The following is an 18,255-nucleotide window of genomic DNA, read 5'->3' as shown; positions in this document are numbered from 1 at the left end:
TTTCAATAGTACTCCACGGAGGTATTTTGGGTAGATATCAAGTTATCATATATTATTTAATGCATTAAAACAAAATTATTCCCATTAAGCATTCATATTGAATATGCACACTGAAATCACTAAAATGAGGTTGACTTTCACCGGACTATTCACTATTTGGTGTAAAGGATAACAATATAGAGGTTTTACTATTGTACTTTCTTATCTACACTTGAAACTTGGAAAAAAAGGCTCACTTCAAGAAACTGATATTGACAGTACTTTAGATCATGGCATTTGGAACTGGAAGAGACTTTCAAGAGTATAACTAGAAAGAACCTTAGAGGTCATCTAGTCTAATTCCTTCATTTAAAAAATGAGGAAACTGAGACCAGATGTATAAGTGATCTGCCAAAGCTCAGACATTTAATAAGTAATAGAGCCAGTATTTGAACCAAGTGTTCTGAATCCAAGAGAGCAGCTAGATGGCATGGTGGATAAAGTGCTGGTCCTGGAATGAGGAAGACCTGAGTTCAAATCTAGCTTCAGACACTTCCTAGCTGTGTGACCCTGGGCAAGTCACTTAACCCTGTATGCCTCAGTTCCTCATCCATAAAACGAGATGGAAAAGGAAATGGCAAACCACTCCAGTATCTTTGCAAAGAAAACCCCAAATGGGGTCACAAAGAGCCATATATGACTCACCCATTGAACAACTCTGAATCCAAATCTCAGTTTCTATCCATTTCAGCACATTTATCTCTCATCCCCCTCATTTCCCTCAAAAGTGAGACCCAGAGAAATGAAAAATTCTAAATGAAAAATTGAGATTCAAAGCCTCATTTGGGGTTTTCTTGGAAGAGATACTGGAGTAGTCTGTCATTTCCTTCTCTGGCTCATTTTACAGATAAGGAAACTGAAGCAAACAGTATTAGGTGATTTGCCCAGGGTCACAAAGCTAGTAAACATCTGAGGCCAGATTTGAATTTGTCTGACTCCAAGCTCAGGCTCTAGTCACTGTACCACATGGCTGCCATACTGTGAGGTTATTCCTCCACAAAAGCAGGAAAAATTTACTAGCTTCTTGCATCCTTTGATTTTCACTCATTTCGAGTACTATTTTAGTACAAACATTATATAGTGCCTGCAAGGTGATTGTGACATTGAGTGAATGTTTTTTTTTTCACAGAAAATTCAAGTTGTCAAAGAATAAGTGATTTTTCTAAATAGCTGCACAACTCAGTGGAAGAATAAGGATCTAGACTTGAAAGTTCCCTAAATCCCTCTCTTCTCTGAGTTCAGGCAGCCCACTTTGAGGCTGATGGCACACATGGGAAAGATGGTACTGGAAACATTTAAGAAACATTTTTATTAACAGAGGTTTGTCGATGAATGATAGAAGAGAAGAAGAGTTTTAGATGAATATTTGGGAAACTTTCTCTCCCTGTAAGTACAAATGAGGCCAGGGAGTTCAATTAACTTATACAATTTTCTTTAAAACAAGTAGCCTTCAGAACAACATTTCTTCTTTCCTTCTATTTAATTTTTCTTGCCAATTTAATTTTTCTAGGAGGGGAAATGTAAAAGTTTTCAGTATCTTTCCTGCTACAGATCTTTGAGATCACCATTTTACAACTGAAGGAATCTTAGATGTTAACTCTCATTTTGTAGTAAGTCAACAGAAGCTCAGAAAGGTTAGCAAACTTACCTAGTCACACAGGTTAGCAAGTAGCAGATGTGAGATGCCTCTGAGTCCAAATCAAGAGTTCTTTTCACTGTGTCATTTGTATTGCCTATCTACTTTCCCTCTATAACTTCTATTTTTTATAAAGCAAATTACTTTCAATTTTGTGAAATTGAAGAAAGAAAATCCATACATTTTACTGTTTCTAAAGGAAAAAAATATTTGTGCTTGATGTTGTAAGATGACTAATCTGTATCAAAAACTTAGAAATTTCTTCCTAAGTACCATTTCTGGTGTTTCCATATCTTCTGTTAGATATATCAATTTCAAATCTCTTTCCCTTACTCAAATACATCAATTATTCTTCATCACAGTTCTATCTTTTAAGTCTGTTAATACCAAACATCATTCAGAGTAGCAAGATAGTTATCTACTCTTTTCTCCTCTTCCCAGAAATAGAAGCCAACAAGGATTTTCTTTTTAATCATTCTAGGCCAGCTCTTTCAGATGATGATTTCCCCCCACAAATAACTTCAACTGTAAATTCTGTTTTAAAACTTTATCATTTGAAACATAGTATCAATTATATCAAATATTAAGTAGTAGAAGAATTGTGGTATTCTAATTAAAATTTTGCATTTGCTAACAAATTCAGCTAAATTAAATGTTGAGTTTAAGGGGGAAAAGGCAATTTAATTAAAAGTAGCAAGAATCTCATCATAGTGTAATTCTAAGTACCACAGATTGCCTTTAATATGAAATAAGAGTAGAAAAATAAAATGAAAGTGCTGGGAGAGCAACACACACATATACACATACACAACACACACATATACACATACACACATATCATACAAATCTAACACATCACATTATTCTATATCCTATTTATTTGTGGATATATGATGTCCCCACAAGCTTCCTAAGGGCAGAAGGCATGTTTTACCTAGATTTTGTATGTCCCTCATCACCTAATAAATTGCTCTGTACAAAGTAAATGCATAAGGCATGTTTATTGAATAATGAATTGAATTATATGTATGACAATCTCCCCCTGCCATCTACACTTGAAATTTCTTTAATGAACTACCCAAGCCTTTCATTTTATACTGAGATATAATGTCTAAAATGTAGCTACCCTTGGGAGATAAGGCGCATTAACTTTAATTTATATTATATGTGTGATGATATCATTAAAAATTAGAATAATGAGAACTGGAAGCTAATCTTTTCCTTGAAAGGCTTAGATGGAGGGGCAAAGGACAGAATTGGATGCTAAAGGGGAATGGGGGTGGGAGCAGGGGTGAGAAATGTGTAAAGGATAAATGTACATCCCTGTTGATCTCCTGAGTTACCCACCCATTCTCATTTCACTCCTCATCACAAAATGTTTCTTTTCATGTCTTCAGGTTTTTATAGGATCACAGATTAGGAGTTCGAGACTCAAGCAGCCACCTAGTCCAATTATACCCCAAAGAAATCTGCACTATGACATACTCACTATGGTTATTTGATCTCTGCTTGAAGATTTCTCATGAGGGAGAACCTACATCCTTTCCATGCAGCCCATTGCACTTTTGAACTGTACTAACTGTAACGTAGGTGTCATCCCTCCCTTAACATACTCTCCTCCTTTATATTTCCCTTTCCCCATATAGTTTGTTCATTTGAAAAATCTGTTATTCAACTTCCTTAAAAATAGCCTCTTCTGAGGAACTACTATAATACAGAAACACATTTAAAAAATAAATGTTAAGTGATGGGTACCTGAGAATCAAAACTGACTCTATTAATTTTACAAATCCCTGAATTTTGGATGCCCTTTATTAACTTGCTGACAGAAGTGTGCTAAGGTAGTCCTTACCACTAAATTTTAATTCTTAGACACTTTAAAAAATGTCCAATAAAGGCGATATCAAAGGACATTATCGGAGTTGACAGGTCCCCCAGCTTAACTCTACCTTAACAATATATTTGTGTTAACTTAACTGTTCTACTAAAACCAGAAAATCCTGTCAGATATCCCCAAAGCAGGCTTGCTACATTGATTAAATGCCAGATTTGCTGGGTGACTGAAAAAATCACATCTCAGGTTACAGAAATCTGTAACGTGAGTAATATCGTACTACCTTTTTCATGAAAGTACATAAGGTCCATGCATCTTCTCAAGGCCTTCAAATGTATGAGCTTCCAAATCAAATAAGATAAAGAGGTCAAAATAAATGAGGAATGAGGAAATCCCTTTAGATTTGACCATTAGGTGTATATCTGAACTGCTTACTGACAAAATTCTCCATTCCTCATACCTTTGTAGTGTCCATATCACATTCCTCAAATGCACTCACCCCTCACTTTTGTATCTTAGAAACCCTAGTTTCTGCCAAGACTCAGCATATGTAACACTTTCTACATGGAGCTGCTCCTGATCCCATCAGAGGCTTCTCTTCCCTCCCCCCAGTCACCTTGTAGCTATTTTTCATATACAAATATACATTCAATATAGACACGCTGCCATTCCTGATGGGCTACATAACTCATTGAGGTCAAGTGACTGTTTCAATTTTGGCTCTGTATCTGTCGTACCTAGCATTGTGTCTGACATATGATACATGATTAATAAATTTGTGTTGATCAGTTGCATAATTAAAGAGAGATGTGCCTAACTATACCTTACATTGTATTTCTAAAAGCATGTAATAATGTTTTCAATCATAATACATGAAAAAAAGAATGAAATACATGTCTCCAACCAGGATACTGGGAACGCTAAATTTACTAACCTCCAACCTCCACAAGATTTTGTTAAAGCTATTTTGAAACTTCACTTGAACATATTTGTTGGGCATTTTAACACTAACTTTGTATATAAACTAGAATGCTATCTTTCAACTTAGCTGCACTCCTATTTCATATTACATAGAGCATATATAGAAATATCATTAATCAGAAATGTGTAATCTGGTGCTTGAAATCTATTACCCTCCAATATGGTTTCCACTCTCCATTTGCCTACTGGCGCTGTTCTCTCCCAAGTAACTAATGATGTCTTAATGTCCAAATTTAATAATTTCTCCTCTTTCCTTATTTTTCTTGATTTCTTTGTTGCATTTCACATTGAATATTGCCCTTTCCTCACTGAAATCATCTTTTTGGATTTCTTGGCATTATATGATTCTTTTCTTATTTCTCCAACCAGCCCCGTTTTTTCCTCTTACTCTTTCTGATTCCTAACCACACACATTTCCCCAGGCTCAGTCTTGACCCTCTACTTTTCTTTTTCTCCTTTCCTTTGGAGAGTTTAACCAGAGTTGACCACAGGTAAAATGTAAGTGGAATTTCTCTGTAGTGACTCATCCATCTCCTTATTGAGTCTTTGCCTCTTGGTTGTTCTTCATCTCCCACACACTGTATGACTGACCAGTGTCCTTGTACTACCATCTCATTTCTCTCTCTCAGAATGTTTACAGAAAAGAGGCTAATAAACTGGTTAATGTTAAGGTATATATGACTTTGGAAAATTAATCCCTGAGAGGTGCAGTGATATTTTTATTTTAATAAAGAGCAAATGTTAGGTATTAACATATCTGGCAGATAGAGACACTTGGAAAGAGGGATGGGTATGAGGGGGTTCCCTCTTAGGTATCATCTGTTTCATAAAAATATAGTGACAGTCCTGATTTTATCTGCTATAATAGTTCTTTTTTTATTTAAAAAAATTAATTTATTTTTAGTTTTCAACTTTCATTTCCACAAGATTTTGAGTTACAATTTTTCTCTCCCCATCTTTCCCCTACCCCCACCCCAAAATAGCAAGCCTACTGAATACCCCATTCCCTAACCTGTTCTCTCTTATATCCTCCCTCTTTACCCCCATAACTTTTTAGTATGGCAAGATGGGTTTCTATACCCCTGTACCTGTATATCTTATTTCCCAGTTTCATGTAGAAAAAAATTTTTTTTAAACATTTGTTTTTAAAACTTTGAGTTCCAGATTTTTTCTCCTTCCCTCCTCACCCACCCCCACTGGGAAGATAAACAATTCAATATAGATTGTACATGTGTAGTTACCCAAATCATTTCCATAGTAGTTATATTGTGAAAGACTATATTTCCCTCCATCTTATCCTGCCCCCCACTTATTCTATTTTCTCCTTTGACCCTATCCCTTTTCAAAAATGTTTGCTTATCCCCTACCCTCCCCCACATTTTCCTGTAGGGTAAGACACCTAATTGAGTGTGTATGTTATTCTCTCCTTAGGCCAAATTTGATGAATCAGGTTGTCTCATTCCCTTTCACCTTCCTGCTCTTCTCTTCTATTGTAATAGTTTTCTCTTGCCTCTTTTATATGAAATAATTTACCCTAATCTATCACTCCCTTTCTTCTTCTCCCAATAAATTTCTCTCTCACTTCTTAATTTTATTTTTTAGATATCATCCCTTCATATTCAATTCATCCTGTGCCCTCTATGTATACATGAATATATAAATGCCCACACTCACATATGTATTTATATACACATACATCCTTCTATACATCTACATATATATATATTCCCTTCAGCTATCCTCATACTGATAAAAGTCTTATCAGTTACAATTATCATTTTTTCCATGCATGAATGTAAATAGTTCAACTTTAATACGTTCCTTATGATTTCTTTTTCCTGTTTACTGTCTCATGTTTCTCTTGCTTCTTGTACTTGTAAGTCAAATTTTCTGTTCAGGTCAGGTTTTTTCCATCAAGAATGCTAGCAAGTCCTCTATTTCATTGTATGACCATATTTTTCCCTGTAGCATTATACTCAATTTTGCTGGGTAGGTTATTCTTGGTTTTAGTCCTAACTCCTTTGACCTCCAGAATATCATATTCCAAGCCCTTCAATCCCTTAACGTAGAAGCTGCTAGGTCTTGTGTTATCCTGATTGTGTTTCCACAGTAATCAAATTGTTTCTTCCTGACTGTTTGCAGTATTTTCTCCTTGACCTGGGAACTCTGGAATTTGACAATAATATTCCTAGAAGTTTTCTTTTGGGATCTTTTTCAAGAGGTGATCAGTGAATTCTTTCAATTTCTATTTTGCCCTCTGGCTCTAGAATATCAGGGCAATTTTGCTTGATAATTTCTTGAAAGATGTTGTCTAGACTCTTTTTTTGATCATGGTTCTCAGGTAGACCAATAATTTTAAAATTATCTCTCCTGGATCTGTTTTCCAGGTCAGTGGTTTTTCCAATGAGATATTTCACATTGCCTTCTATTTTTTCATTTGTTTAGATCTGTTTTATATAGTGTCTTGATTTCTCATAAAGTCATTACCTTCCATTTGCTCCAATCTAATTCTGAAGGAGTTATTCTCTTCAGTGACTTTTTGAAATTCCTTTTCCATCTGGCAAATTTGGCTTTTTTAAGCATTCTTTTCCTCATTGGCCTTTTGGGCTTCTTTTGCCATTTAAGTTAGTCTATTTTTTAAGGTGCTATTTTTTTCAGCATATTTTTGGGTCTCCTTTAGTAGGCTGTTGATTTGGTTTTCATGATTTTCTTGCATAATTCTCATTTCTCTTTCCAATTTTTCCTCTACTTCTGTTACTTGATTTTCAAAATTCTTCTTGAGCTCCACCATGGCCTGTAAACAGTTCATATTTTTCTTGGAGGCTTTTGATGCAGGAGTTCTGACTTCACTGTCTTCCTCCTGCTCCATGCTTTGATCCTTTTTTTTTGTCCCCTAAAAAGGATTCTATCATCTGTTCGCACTTGTTGCTTGCTCATATTGGCAGCCAATTACTTGAATTTTGAGCTCTTTGCCATGGTAGAACTCTAGTTCCAGAATGGAGAGAGCTATGTTCCAAATCGCTGGGGTTTTTGTAGCTGCTGGAGCTATTACATGGGTGCCCTCTCTATAGCCCCCATATGATCTGACTCACTGGTCACACATGCCAGGGCAACCACCCAAGACTGCAATTTGGATCCAAGCAGGTCAAAGCAAGAGTGATTACCCTCTGAATGGTCACTTGTTCCCCCTGCAATCTGCAGGCTAGGACTGTGGAAGCAGCCACATGGCAGCAGCTGCAGCCACCGTGCCTTTTCTGCTTCTCACCCTGGGGATACCAGCCAGACCGTGCTCCCCTAGTTCCAGCAAAGTTCCACACTGACCTTTTACTTTGTCTTTGGCATTTGTGGATTGAGAAGTCTGGAAAACCCTACAGCTGCAGGTGATTGAGTCTTGTGAAGTCTGCTCCAGCCACTGCTGCTGGTCAGGGCCACCCTGGGGCTAAAACCACAGCTCAGTCAGGACTGTGCTTGGCTCCCAGCATGCTGTGATGGACCGTTCCTGCCAGCCTGCCATGCTTTCTTCAGGAGGAGATTTGTTTCTCTCTATAACTTTGTGGGTTCTGTAGCTCTAAAGTTTGTTTAGAGTAATTTTTTTACATGTATTAGAGGAGGTGGAAGCCAAAGCCACATGGAAGTCCTGTTTCTACTCTGCCATCTTGGCTCCACCCCTATAATGATTCTTTCCCTTACTTTCATGCTGATTATTTTCAAATTCAAAGCTCAGTTCTGCATATATAATAGGATATAGACATTTCCACTTGGGAACTTCCATTATCACTTCCAAATAAATTGGTTTAATAGTAAATTTGTCATATTTTCTCACCAAATGGACTCCCTTCCCATCAACTTTCCTATTCTGTCATTAGTATTACATATGCTATGTTCTTCTGGGCTTATTCCTCTCATTCATTCTTTATATGCAGCATATTCTGTTGATTGTACCTTCAAAATATTTAAATATCTATTTTTTCCTATTGCTTCTCCTTTCTACAACTCATATTATCTCATGTATTTAGTAGTTCAATGGTATTTTAAAAGGCCTGCCCCTTTCCAGTCTCTCTTCTCAGACATTGCTACCAGCTATTTCTTAAAACACCGAGTTTATCATGTCATTCCCTTGCTTAGAAACCTCCAATTCTTAATATGATCAAGGGCAAATTATTCCTGATGTTTGAATGAACACCCAGTTCAATTCTGCGACTACTCGCTACAACAAACTTTAGTTAGCTACCTTGATTCGTTTGTTCATTCATTCATTCATTCATTCATTCATTCATTCATTTCTCTAGTAAATATTGATTGGACACATGTAGTCTAAGCATCTAAATTTTCTTGAGGATACAAAGAAAGTATAGCATATGGCTCTGCCATCAAAGCTGTAGCTAGGTGTAGTGACAGACTCACTGGCATCCCCAGGATGGCTGCTTACACAGGTTCTTAGATATACTTTACTAGGAGAGATAGCTGTTTAAAGAGTCAACAATCTTTTTAAATTACATTCACTAGTTCAAGGGAAAAGTCAGCACCCTGAACTTCAGAGAAAATATAAGCAGAGAAATAAAGACAAACAGACAGGGCTCTGACTGCCTGAATCAGTTATACACTTTACATACATCCTGGATTGAGAGAGCCTTTACATCCAAGCAGTCAGGGAGCTCTGAACATATGGCCACTCAGAATCTCAACCAGGAAATCACAAGATCCTTCTCAAAAGCAAGCTCCCAAAGCAAAATACCAACTCAGAGTATATATATACTTCTCAGAGCCAGAAGATATCACAACCTCAGTTACTCAGTACCTAATTAAAATTAGCAAAAGATATGAAAGCCTTCCTTCAAGGAAGCCTTCCCTAAGCAAGCTTCCCTTAATGGGCTCCTCATGAGGCCTATTAATGGGTGGGGAAGATTTTACATCCCATTAATATTACACTAGGGAATGAGAACATAACTACAGGGAAGGTCAAATAAGAATTGTTTTCAGTTGATTAGTCATGTATGACCTTTTGTGACTCCATTTGGGTTTTTTCTAGGCAAAGATACCAGAGTGGTTTGCCATTTCCTTCTCCAGCTCATTTTATAGATGAGGAAACTGAGGCAAACAGGGCTAAATAATTTGTCCAGGGTCATGCAGCTAATAAGTATCTGAGGCCAGATGAGCCATCCTGACTCCAGGTCTGGCACTCTATCTACCAGGCCACCTAGCTTCCCCAAAAACAATATGATATTTAAATAACAATATAAAAATATTAAAACAAGACATATTCATGCCATGCTTCTTAATTTTCTTTTTCTTACTCATATTTGTAATATCTTTCCATATAATTTTTGTTTGTTGAAATTCTGCTCATCCTTTGAAGCCCAGAACAAAATACAACATCATTTGTGAAGTTCTCTCCAACTAATTTTTTTACACTAATCTCCGCATCCTCTGGATTCCGGCCATCAATATCTGTCCAATCATAATATATAATATAGTGCTAAATGATATGTCACATTTATATAGAACTAAATTGGTTAGGAAAAGGCTTCTGCATAACCATCCCATGAGCTACATAGAACAAGTGTCATTATTCAGCAGCATTTTAAAGATGAGGAATCTAAACTGAATAGGTTTTAAGTGACTTTACCAAGCTCATTCAGCTAGTATGTGTTTGACTTATCCCTCTCATTCATTCTTTTTTTTTTTTTAAGCAATCGGGGTTAAGTAACTTGCTCAAAGTTACACAGCCAGTTATTTCTGGGTGCGGTGCTAAGTATCTGAGCCCAGATTTGATCCCCAGGTCATTCTGACACTGGAGCTGGTGATCTTACTCGCTGAGCCACCTGGCCACCCCTAAGCAATTGGGGTTAAGTAACTTGTTGAAGGTTACATGGCCAGGTGTTTCTGGGTGGGTGCTAAGTGTCTGAGCCCGGATTCGATCCCCAGGTTATCCCAACACTGGAGCTGGTGCTCGTACTTGCTGTGCTACCTGGCCGCCCCTCATTCATTCTTTATATATGCAGCATCCAATTGATTCTACCTTCAAAATATTTTTATATCTATTTTCACTTACTGATTCTCCATTCAACAACAATATTGTCACATGTCTTTAGTAACTCAATGTTCTTTTAAGGCTTTCCCTTATCTAGTCTCTCCTCTTGTATATTGCTATCAGATATCTCTTAAAACACTGAGTTCATCTCAACATTTCCTTCCTTAGAAACCCCCATTTCTTCATATGATCAAAGGTAAAACCCTAGCTAAGCCAGGGTTAGAATTCAAATATTCTGATTCTAAGCACATTGACTTTGGGCAGGAGCTATGTATTATGAGCAGATAGGAGCATAGTGGATAGAACACTGGGCAAGGAGTCAAGAAGACCTGAGTTCAAATCTGACAGTGACTAGCTGTGTGACCCTGGGCAAGCCATTTAACCCTGTTTGCCTCAGTTTCCTCTTCTATAAAATCAAAAAGAAAGGAAATGACAAACTACTGTAGTATCTTTGCCAAGAAAATCTGGAATGGAGTTACAGAGAACTAGACATGACTGAACAACAATACAAATTTAGAATATTTATTATTGCTAATTGTATGCTAAGATCAATTGGTTCTACCTGCTGAAGGAGTAGGGCCAGCACTACTACTTTGCTCACTGATAGTGTTCTGGTGCAATACTCCAGTTTCCCTGCCCTACTAATTGCTCTGTAGCTTTTGTGTCTTTCGTCTTCTATAGTAATGATTGAAGTGCGAGGGACAGAGGAAAAGTTCTCTACAAATTCCCATTGAATTGAAAATCACTTATCACAAACTAAGTGTCAGAACAACAAATTTTTAGCTATTATTTTGTTATTAATGTTAATATCGGACAGCTAGGTGGCACAGTGGATAGAGTGCTGGGCCTGGCGTTTAAATCCAGGTTCAGACACTTACTAGCTGTGCAACCCTGGGCAAATCACTTAACCTCCATTTGCCTCTGTAGAAGGAAATGACAAACTACCGCAGTATCATTGTCAAGAAAACCCCTAGACAGTATTGGTGTGATATGGTCCATGGGATCATGAAGAGTTGGACATAACTGAACAACATCATTAACATTAAAAATTAATCATTTTAATTAATTTCTTGAATATATGATTTCAAAATAAATTCCAGGTTTATACTTTTCTATTCTTTATGAGGACTTGTCCTCTTCTTTTCTCCTTCTTAATGCCCCTCATAATAGGAACCACAGAAATGTCCATCCTCTCTTGACTTGGAAGATTTTTTAGTTGTGTTTAGTCTCAAACATTGAACAGCATGGCAGGAACTTTTCAGAGAGGTTCATTGCCCTTTCCTTCCTATTCCCTGATTCCATGGCACATACAGAAATAGAGATATCAATTCTGTCTTATTTCTGGCATTAAACAGCTTTCAAGGATTCAAACTTGGCCCGTTACTAGACTAGCATTTACAGTATCTGTATGCAGCATTTAAAGAAAATCATTCTTAATTCACCATGCAGTTTTGTTTTATTGGAATATGAAAAAGATGGAAACTTTGACTATCAAAAACGAATTTAGGATTATGTGGTAATCGTATCCACACACACTTGCATGAATAATAACATGTTCATATACATTTGCATATATATGTACACACACTTGTATGAATAATAGCATGTGCATATATATTTGCATATACACACACACACACACACACACACACACACACACACACACATGCAAAATTGTGTTCCTCAAAACTGAATTACCAAAAAAGTATTCCTAGGGGACAGAGATCACATAGCCTCTGAGTAAATATCAAAGAGGATTTTGGTTTTCTGGGTAGGAACCATCTTTCTTGATTATTAATTATGCTGAATAAGAGGATATGCTGTGGTTGTTCAGATGTTTCAGTCGTGCCCAATTCTTCATGATCCCATTTGGGGTTTTCTTGGCAAAGATACTGAAATGGTTTGCCATTTCCTTCTCCAGATTATCTTGTAGATGAGGAAATAGAAACTGAGGCAAACAGGATTAAGTGACTTCCCAGGGTCACATGGCTAGTAAGTATCTGAGGCTAAATTTGAACTCATGAAGATGAGTCTTCCTGATTCTAAGGCCAGCACTGTATCTACTGTAAGGATAGTTATAAAATAAAATAAGAGTGGCTTGCTATGAGACTAAAATTTCTAGGATTATTACTAAAGGACCGAACAAATGTGTCAAATGCACGCCAACAGTACTGGCTGACAATCTTCTCAAGTGCAACCAAACCAGTATAAAATATAATTGGGAGATATTTAACAAAATAGATATAAATACAACAGAATATAGATAATGTTCACTTGTAGTTTTCTAAGTCAATGTGACATGAACACATCGTCATGTGTGGGTTAAGGGCACCTGTTTCTATTTGAATTTGACTACATTGACCTAGATTACCTGTCATTGTACCAAAAGTATGCATTTAGATGTTTTTTTCTTTTATTTTTTTGGAGGGGAAAGGCGAGGCAATTGGGGTTAAGTGACTTGCCCAAGGTGACACAGCTAATAAGTGTCTAGTGTCTGAGACCATATTTGAACTAAGGTCCTCCTGATTCCAGGGCCAGTACTCTATTAGCTACACCACCTAGCTGTCCCAATGGATATGCATTTAGACCAAGATGTTTGCAGAGCTCCACAGTCTGGCAACCATTCTAGGAGATTCAATTAGTGTCTAGTTTAGGCTCACAGCAGGAAAGTTTTTGAAGATTTGTGTGACTCAAGAGTTTCTTATGGCCTCAACAGGCCATAAAACTGATACAGTCTTATGTAGACTGATGCAGTTTCAACTGATGCAGAGTAAAGAAAGCATAAGTAGGAAAAAAAATTATATAAAGTGACTAATAATGCAAACGAAAACTAAAAGACATCACAATTCAGATTCAATATAAGGATAAACAAGAGGCCTTAACATGCCACAAAAACCTCTCAAGTCACAGAAATCTTCAAGCAGCAGCATGGTGTTGTGGAAAGAGCATCCAACTACAAGTCAGGAGACCTGAATTCTAATCCTGACTCAGCTACTATTTATGTTATATTAAAGAAATCATTTCCCTTCTCTGAATTTCAGTTTTCTTATCTTTAAAATGAAGTGTCTGGGTTATGAACCTGGGGTCTATGAACAGGAATTTTAAATTACATTTGTAATTGTATTTCAATGCAATTGGTTTCATTTGCAAACTTTTGTGTTTGATTTATACTTTTAAAAACATTATTCTTAAAAGTCCATAGGTTTTGCCAGATGTTCAAAGGGGTCCATTACACAAAAAGGCTAAGAACTCCTGCATACTCAGATACTCTTTGCTTTGATTGGTGAGCTAGAGAGTGGAGCATTTAACTCTTTCCAAAGCCTTCCTTTATAGAGGGTCATGATTGGCTTACTCCTCCTTCCAGTTGCTGTTCTACCTGATTTCAAGTTGTGGAACAAGATATCTTCTATCTGATTCCCACTCATTTTTTTCTTTTCCTCATTTATAAGCTTCCTTTTGTGTGTTGTCTTCTCGCATTAGAATGTAAGGTCTTTGAAGGCAGGGACTTTCTTTCTTTGTCTTATTTCTGTTCCCAGCATTTAGCATGGCAACTGGCACATAATAGGCACTTGATCAATATTTACTGAATTTAACTGAACCCCTGGACTAGACAGAATCAGACTTTTTTCTGTGAAAGATCAAAATACCCAAGGAGCCTGATAAACTTCTTGAACACAGGAACTATTTTTGTTTTTGTCTTTGTGTCCCCAGCACATAGCATACTTCTTGGTAAATAAAAGGAACTTATTGAATACTTGTTGGATGAGTGAATGAATGAATGAATGACATTGCACAAATATCTCACCTTTGAATTTTCAGAAGTGGACTGAATCTAATATAGTTTTGGGACCCTAGCAGAGTTTATGAGGCCGAAGAGAGTTTTCCTGTACTAGCATAGTATTCCTGTACTATCATTTCCAGGTATTAGGGTAGGAGTCTCAAAGACTGGAGGGTTACTCTAGGCTTTGGGATGAAACCATAGTGACATGCTAGGAGAGGAAGAGAAGCTTCTAGACATCATATGAGGATGTTACTGGTCCCTAGAGCACAAGTACTAGTCAATCTTTATTGGTCAGTCATTCAGTCATGTTTGAATCTTTGTGACCTTTTCTAGGGTCTCTTGGCAAAAATATTGGAATGATTTTCCATTTCCTTCTCAGTGGATGAAAGCAAATGGAGGTTAACTGAGTTGTCCAGGGTCACATAGCAAGTGAGTGTCTGAGGTTGGATTTGAACTTACGTCTTCCCAACTATAAGCCAAGCACTCTACTCACTGAGTCATCTACCTGCCTCAGCTGTTAATCTTTAGGCAACACAACTTTGTAAAATAAATAATATGGAAATGTCAAAGTCATTTTTCTTGTAGAAAAAAAAATCTCTAGGATCTCAAATCCACATAAAGGTATAAGTGCATACAAGGATCACACCAATACTTTTAAGAGACAAAACTGGTTTATGAAACATCTCATAATACATAAATTTCATAAAACAATCAAGTATTTTGAAATACTTTTAATGATGTAGAAAAATCTAACTAGATTTTCATTTCACAATTTCTTTGGAATTTCAAAACATAAAGAAAAAGATTAATATAGAGAAAAAAACCAAGCTTTTACCTTCATATGAAAACTTCTGCTCTTCTCTCAAAGTATAGCTGCCATGCTTTCACTAAATCCCTCTGTCCTGGGGCTGATCAGTTCTTGAAGTTTCTCTAAAGTGAAGGGAAAAACATAGATATTCTAATGGAGACAAAGGCAAAAATAAAGAACTGTCTTTCTAGAGCTTCTCTGTGAAACAATGCATGATTCTGCATTTGAAGATGGTCAGATTCCTTCTTTACCACATGACATAGTTTCCCCAGGGTATTTCACATCAATCAAAGGCATAGAAGATAATCAGAATTTTTTGGACGTCTTATTTGTTGGAGAGTTCTATTCTACTAATATGATTTATCATCTAGCCTTACCCACCTTTGAGACTAATGCACTCTTTTCCCATTATAAAGTCATATTAATTCCACATTTTCTTCTCCAGGGGAAATTAGGACTTTCCACAATTACTTACTTATTTTCCCTAGACCACAATTTTACACTTTGGTCTCATTAGTAATGGCAAGTGTTCCTGCATGAGAAATAGAAAACTGTTAGGTTTAGACATTCCTGTCTATGACTTTTCCCAGACTGTTTTATTGCTTTACTGTATTGTGAGATAAAACTAACACATTCTGGTCCCTAATCTCTTGCACCTATTTTTTTCTGATCTAAAAATCCCTACCAGAGCCCTAAGTACCCCCATCAAGTCTGTAATAACACTGACCTGAGCCAGTGAAAAACTGCACTCAGCCAGCATGTTCTGTAAGATGACTTTCCATCAACACAACATTACAGGCATTCTCTTCTGGAGCTAGAAAAGAAAATAAGCTGGCTTTGGCAGTCAATCATGGACAGCACTAATGCGATGAATCCATTTTTCACAGACTTTACTTGGCAAACATCTCCACAGTCTTCTCCACAGAAAGTTTCTTTCTCCTCCCCCCCCCCCCCCCCTTTTTTTGTTGGCAGGGGCAGGAGGAATGTAAATGTTACTGAAAAAAAAGTTGGATTTGGAGTTAGGAGACTGGGTTAAAATTCTCCCTCAGACACTGTCAGTGTTTCAGAGCTTTGATTTTCTCATCTATACAATGGGGACAAAAAGTTAACACTGCCTACCTCAGAGCTATACAAATAAAAGGCATAAAAATAAGAAGGGCGAATTCTATGATTTTATGATTTGTTTGGATACTTCAAAATCTTCTCCTTAAGGATGCCAGCAGGCCAATACAATCCAAAGAGTAATAGAAAGTAAACTTATCCAGCCCTTTTGTTACATTCTATTTTGAGGTGCTTTATTCCATATACCCTTGGAGTACAGAAGACCAAGTGCATGAAGGTGGTTGGTTTGGTATAAGCTCAATAATGAGTAAAAATTTTATATGTTTTTGAGTAAGAAAAGTTAAAATCACCTTAACTAGAAATATATGTATTTTTAGTAGAATACTCCATTTCCCTTCTAAATATTCTTGAGTTTGCCAGTAATTTCCAGAAGCCAAACATATTGTTTTTAAGAGCTATTCTATTTTTGGAAAGGCTTTGAACCATGGAGACTTTAAGAAATATTTGTTCTTATAATTCATCATATTCTTTCCCAAAATTAACATTGATGAAGATGAATTTGTGGAGACCATTTATTTTCTAGCTTGGTCAAGGAGGAAGTGATGAGTTTTAAAAATGATCTTGGACTGAATCATGAGAAAAAGAAACTATACTAATTTGCTGAACTTCCAACTGAAATGAAAATGGTTTTTTTTTTTTACTGAATTATGAACCAAAAATCCTCTAGTGAAATAGTTTCTACTACAACAAAGCTTATTTATTTTCTGAAATTAATGAATCAGAATTTGATTGAATTATCTAAATTAAACTACAGGCATACCCTGCAGATATTGTAGGTTTGGTTCCAGACTATCCCAATGAAGTGAGTATTGCAATAAAGTGAGTCACATGAATTTTTTGGATTCACAGTGCTTATAAAAGTTATGTTTAAACTATACTATAGCTTATTACATGTGCAATAGTATTATGTTTTAAAATGTACATACCTTAACTAAAAATATTTTATTGCTAAAAAATGCCAACCATCTTCTGAGTCTTAAGCAAGTCAATTTTTTTTTTTGCTGGTAGGGGGTCTTGCCTTGATATTGATGGCTGCTGACTGATCGGTGTGGTGGTTGCTAAAGGTTGGGGTGATTGTGGCATTTTACTTAAAATAAGATAACAATGGAGTCTGCCACATTGATTGACTCTTCCTTTCACTTGAACACTTAGAGGTTATTGCAGGGTTATTGATTGGCCTAATTTCAATATTTTTGTGTCTCAGGCAATAGGGAGGTCTGAGAAGAAGGAAAAAGAAGGGGAAATGCCTGGTTGGTGGAGCAGTCAGATCACATACAAATTAACTATCTTATTAGTTAATAATAATTTAAACAAATAAACATAAAATTAACTATCTTATATGGACAAGATTTGTGGCATCCAAAATCAATTACAATAGTAACATCAAAGATCACTGATCACACATCACCCTAACAGCTATATAATAATAATGAAAAACCTTGAAATATTATGAGAATTACCAAAATGTGACAAAGAGACATCACATGAGCACATGATGTTAGAAAAATGGAACTGAAAGACTTGCCTGGTGCAGAGTTGCCACAAATCTTCAATTTCAAAAGCACAATCTTTGTGAAGCACAATAAAATAAAGTATGCCTGTATTTCATTCAGTCTGAGTCTCCATTTTAACAAAGCTCAGTTATCTTAGAGTCTAATGGCAGCTTATATCCATAACTGTCCCTTTGGAAAACATAATGCTAAATGATCCCCTTTCTAGCAAGTCAACCTCAGCTGGGAAGACAGGTGCAGATGCTCCTGGTGACTCTGATACCAGTGAGGGACTTGAAGGCTCTCCTAACAATCAGCAGTATGCATATTAGTTATAACTCCAAGCCCATGACAGCTGCAATATCCCACATGCAAACAAATTACAATCATGAACAGGGCAATATTCCAACACAGAAAGTTTTCAGGTAAATATTTTCACCTATTTTTTCATGGAGAAATATATGCAAATCTTTATTCATGATGAACTATATGGACCAATACCAATATGTTATTTTCTTTTTAAAAAATGGAAT

At 36.4% G+C, this 18,255-nt stretch overlaps 1 protein-coding gene across 2 annotated transcripts in view; it reads right to left on the bottom strand.

The window, feature by feature from the left end:
- Positions 1 to 18,255, bottom strand: part of B3GALT1 (beta-1,3-galactosyltransferase 1) — a 747,684-nt gene that overhangs the window by 483,293 nt on the left and 246,136 nt on the right. For both annotated transcript variants that reach the window (XM_069079721.1, XM_069079720.1), the window contains exon 2: positions 15,138 to 15,232. The gene's annotated coding sequence lies outside the window, so the exon portion shown is untranslated. The remainder of the gene's footprint in view (positions 1 to 15,137; positions 15,233 to 18,255) is intronic.

The sequence above is a fragment of the Petaurus breviceps genome, unplaced genomic scaffold (genome assembly GCF_028583685.1).
Source record: "Petaurus breviceps papuanus isolate PSGF00001 unplaced genomic scaffold, PetGlider_PUasm1.0 91133, whole genome shotgun sequence".
Classification (NCBI taxonomy): domain Eukaryota; kingdom Metazoa; phylum Chordata; class Mammalia; order Diprotodontia; family Petauridae; genus Petaurus; species Petaurus breviceps.
This window is presented reverse-complemented; position numbering and strand designations above follow the sequence as displayed.